Source organism: Penaeus japonicus, unplaced genomic scaffold (assembly GCF_977035675.1).
Source record: "Penaeus japonicus unplaced genomic scaffold, GWHDUDI00000001_assembly GWHDUDI00000018, whole genome shotgun sequence".
Classification (NCBI taxonomy): domain Eukaryota; kingdom Metazoa; phylum Arthropoda; class Malacostraca; order Decapoda; family Penaeidae; genus Penaeus; species Penaeus japonicus.
In genome coordinates this window covers 2,616,687-2,621,686 of record NW_028234420.1, presented here as the reverse complement: position 1 = coordinate 2,621,686, position 5,000 = coordinate 2,616,687, and the positions used below count along the sequence as shown (strand labels likewise).

At 51.6% G+C, this 5,000-nt stretch overlaps 1 protein-coding gene across 2 annotated transcripts in view; it reads left to right on the top strand.

Annotated features, from left to right (window-relative positions):
* The window catches only part of LOC122246648 (uncharacterized), a 191,190-nt gene that overhangs the window by 94,120 nt on the left and 92,070 nt on the right, over positions 1–5,000 (top strand). The window lies entirely within an intron of this gene.

Sequence of the window (5,000 nt, the reverse complement as noted above, 5' to 3'; positions counted from 1 at the left end):
CCGAGAAAAAAATCTCGGCCGGTCTAAAATAGGTGTCAGCAGACGTTTAATGCGCACCTTAAAACATTTATTGAAGTACACAAAGCGAGGGCGAAGTACTGCGTTTAACGGCCCTTGCGCCCCTCGCGAGCTTATTCCCAACAACCAATAAACCTCAACACTTCGTTTTTCCGATTTTAAGAGTCTTTTGTTCCTTTTTCTGTCGCTTTTTTTTTTTTTTTTACTCGAGGCTACTCTTAATTTTGGAAAATCAACATTCCTTAACTGATCCCTTGTTGTTGAGGGTCGCGCTTTAAATCAAAGAGGAGCCTCCTTTTAGTTGGTTTAACGGTTGATTTAATGGACCGAGATAACAGAGCGAGACATCGGAGCCACCTCCCCTCCCCTCCCCTCCCACCGCCCCCTACCCCTACCCCTCTCCCTCGCTCCCCCCCTCCTCCTCAACCACCTCTACCCCTCTTCCTCGTCCCCACCCACTCTCCTCCCTCCTCCACCTCCTTCCGCCCCCTCTCCCCCTATTCCCTCTCCCCCTCCCCCACCACCCCTCTCCCCTTTCCCCGCCCCCTCCCACCTGCCTCCCCCCTCCCCCGCCCGTCCTGCGCCCCCGCCCCTGAGGTTGCAAGGGCGAGGCGAGGGAGCAGGGAAGTTTTTTTCTCGTCACCGGAGACATCATCTTCATCTTCGTCTTCATTATCAATCACCACATCATCTACTTATGTATTATTTATTTTCTCCACATCCTTCCCCCCCCCCCTCCCCCCTTCCCCTCCTTTCGTGGACGCGGTGAGCTCCTTATGTGCAGATAGATGGGATTTTGAGTCAACGACATGCGCTTAAGGGTCACACTCCCGCAGCCGAAGCACGGGAGAGTGGGCCTTACGCGCTCGTGGGAGGATGGTCGAAGTCTGCATGCACGGAATCGAGCCAGGTGGACGGAGGGGGGAGGGGAGGGGGACGGGGATGGGGGCTTTACGAGCTGAGCGATTACGAGGTTTTATCAGGCTTGCATCGTTGGCCTGAAAATTATGTCTTACGAGCCGCGTGCTGCCAGCGGAGGGAGGGAGAGGGGAGGGGGAGGGGGAGGGGGCTGACGTCCTGGGAGTGGGAGGAGACGGGGGGGAGGGAGGGAGGGTAAGGGGTTAAGGGGGGAAGGGAGGAAGGGAGGGGAGAAAGAGCTGTCTGTCTCAAACACGGGTTATTTGTACACTCCGGATTGCTGGGGATTAGCGCTAACAGACTTCGGGTACTTGAGAAGGGAATCCGGTCGCGCGGAGAGTGTGAGCCCTGCTTATGGCGGGGGAGGGCCGGGGGAGGGCCGGGGGAGGGCCGGGGGAGGGAGGGGGGAGGTCAATCTAACAGCCACCCCCTCCCCCGGGGTACTCCATCTCGATGATAACGTTCCTAGTTCATCGATTTATATATCAACTTATGATCTGTATGTATCTATTTATCTTACTGTATACACATATACATGTATATATATTCACACACACACACACACACACACACACACACACACACACACACACACACACACACACACACACACACGCACACGCACACTCGCACACAATCATCCACATTCATAAATGATCTGCAGAGAGTTTCTCCAAGGAGTGAGGATATAAAATAATTCCCTATTACGCAATTTGCGGTAAACGTTCCGACTACATCACAAAAATAACAGCCCCCCGTATCGTAACGGCAGCGAACACACATGCGTGCAGAGAATGAGAGGAAAGAGAGAGAGAGAGAGAGAGAGAGAGAGAGAGAGAGAGAGAGAGAGAGAGAGAGAGAGAGAGAGAGAGAGAGAGAGAGAGAGAGAGAGAGATAGGGGGTGGAGGGGGATAATGAATAATTGTGTAATTGTTTTGTTCATCCAAGTTATCTCTCTGTGTCTGTCTGTCTCCCTTTCCTGTTGCTCTCTCTCTCTCTCTCTCTCTCTCTCTCTCTCTCTCTCTCTCTCTCTCTCTCTCTCTCTCTCTCTCTCTCTCTCTCTCTCTATTTCACTGTGTATATGTATGCGTGAGTGTGTTTCATGCTATAGCTACCACGAGATCTTGTTGCTCTTGACTCCAGATAAAAAAGAAATGCCGCAGTCATGCACGCCTGCATGCAGTGTGTGACGTCATTAGCAGTCTCTTGCATGATCTCCTCTCCTTAGAATGGAAGGAAGAAAAGAGAAGCAGAAGAGGGAAAGGCGTATGCTCCCTGGTGGGAAATGAAAGGAAGGAGGGGGGGGGGGGATAGGGAGGGACGAAGGGCTAGGGAAAGACGACGGAATCTCAGGTTAATTAGCCTTGGCTGAGCATAGGGGCGGCACGAGTGGAAGGGGCACCGGAATAGGCAACGCTGAATGCGAACCAAAAGCACGAGAAGAACTTACGAGACACTGTATCCATGTGTGTTTTGTGAGACAACGTGATAGAGGGGGGAGGAGAGAGAGAGAGAAAGAGAGAGAGGGGCGGAAGAGGGGGAGAGAGGGAGAAAAAGAGAGAGAAGGGGGTGGGGGAGAGGGAGAGAGGGAGAAAAAAAGAGAGAGAGAGAGGAGGGAGAGGGAAAGAGGGAGAAAGAGAGAGAGAGAGGGGGGGGGGGCGGGGAGAAGGAGAGAGGGGAAAGAGAGAAAGAGGGGGAAGAGGGGGAGAAGAAATGAGGGAGAAAGAAAGAGAGAGAGATGAGGGAGAGGGGAAGAGGGATGAAGAGTGAAAGAGAGAGAGAGGGGGGAGAGGGGGAGAAGAAAAGAGGGAGAAAGAGAGAGGGAGAGAGAGAGAGAGAGAGAGAGAGAGAGAGAGAGAGAGAGAGAGAGAGAGAGAGAGAGAGAGAGAGAGAGAGAGAGAGAGAGAGAGAGAGAGAGAGAGAGAGAGAAAGGGAGAAAGGGAGAAAGAAAGAGAGAGGGGGGGAAGGGGAGAGGGAGAAAGAGAGTGAGAGGGGGAGATGGAGAGAGGGAAAAAAAAAGAGAGAGGGGGGGAGTGTTATAGAGGGAGAAAGAGAGAGAGAGAGAAAGTGGGGAGAGGAAGAGAGGAAGAAAGAGAGAAACAGAGAAATAGGGGGAGAGGGAGAGAGGAAGAAAGACAGAGAGAGGGGAGAGAGAGAGAGAGAGAGAGAGAGAGAGAGAGAGAGAGAGAGAGAGAGAAAGAGTGAGAGAGAGAGGGGGGGGGGAGAGGAGAGAGAGAAAGAGAGAAAAAGAGAAAGAGGGGGATAGAGAGAAAGAAAGGGAGGGAGAAATGAAGAGAAAGATGGGAGAGAGGAGGTGAGTAGAGAGCCAAGTAATTGATAAGTGAGATGGAGATGTGTGAAGAAGCATAGGAAAAGAAGAAGAAAAGAAATAGCAGAAAAGACAAAAGAAAAGGAGGAGAAGAAGAAGAAGAAGATACGAGAGCGAAGAAAACAAGAGGAGAGATGTCAGGGCGTGTGAGTACCAGAGACAAACATCCCAACGTCGTCATTAATGGCCTGTGTTCTTAACGAGCATTTTTCGGAAGCTTTTCCCGACCACGAGACGTATTGTTACTCTCACCGCCCCCGGCCCCCCTCCTCTCCCCCTCGCCCCCCCCCCTCCCCCTCGTCTCCTCTCTCCCGCCGAGGCACGTCCTCAATTTCTCCTTATTCATCTCTCTCTCTCTCTCTCTCTCTCTCTCTCTCTCTCTCTCTCTCTCTCTCTCTCTCTCTCTCTCTCTCTCTCTCTCTCTCTCTCTCTGTGCGTCCCTCTCGCTGCAGTTCTCCTTTCTCCTTATTCATCTCTCTCTCTCTCTCTCTCTCTCTCTCTCTCTCTCTCTCTCTCTCTCTCTCTCTCTCTCTCTCTCTCTCTCTCTCTCTCTCTCTCTGTGCGTCCCTCTCGCTGCAGTTCTCCTTTCTCCTTATTCATCTCTCTCTCTCTCTCTCTCTCTCTGTGCGTCCCTCTCGCTGCAGTTCTCCTTTCTCCTTATTCATCTCTCTCTCTCTCTCTCTCTCTCTCTCTCTCTCTCTCTCTCTCTCTCTCTCTCTCTCTCTCTCTCTCTCTCTCTCTCTGTGTGTGTGCGTCCCTCTCGCGGCAGTTCTCCTTCCTCCGTTTCCAATCTTTCTCTCCTTTTGATTCCCTCCCTCGTTCTTTTCGCGTTCACTCTCCTCGCCCTCCGTCTGAATTTCCTCCCTGTTCACTGCTTCTGCATTTGTGTAAATCCACCTGCGCTCTGTTTCCTGTTCGCTCATTCCTTACATGTGTCTTTTGATAGATAAAATCATCATGATTCCTCATTAAATTTCTGAAACGGCCTACACACACACACACACACACACACACACACACACACACACACACACACACACACACACACACACACACACACACACACACACACACACACACACACACACACACACACACACACACACACACACACACACACACACACGCACACACGCACACTCCAACATCTCTACCAACACCGCCGCTCAACCAGCACCTTAATTAACCCTGGCTGCACGACGGGAAACACGAGATTTTGTTTACGCTGAGGTGGCAATAATGACTAGCTGATGGTGGTTGACGGGGGGGGGGGGGGGGGGAATAAGGGGAGGAGGAAGAGGAGGAGGAAAAGGAGGAGGAAGAAGAGAAGAGGAAGGGGAAGAGAAAGAGAAAGAGAAAGAGTAGAGGGAGGGAGGGAAAGGGCTGAGTGGAGAGGATAGGAGGAGGAGGAGGAGGAGGAGGAGGAGGAGGAGGAAGAGGAGGAGGAAGAAGAGAAGAGGAAGGGGAAGAGAAAGAGAAAGAGAAAGAGAAAGAGTAGAGGGAGGGAGGGAAAGGGCTGAGTGGAGAGGATAGGAGGAGGAGGAGGAGGAGGAGAGGGAGGAGGAGGGAAAGATTAATATTTTCTGTGTGGAAGAAAGGTCTGTTTCCTTTGCAAAATTCGAATGGTACTCATGTATCTTGAAGGATTCGCAGAGATCCCGAGAGCTAATGAGAAATTCTCAAAACGACTTACACCACCTTAAAGGATTTCACCAAATTCCAAAGAAATAACGGG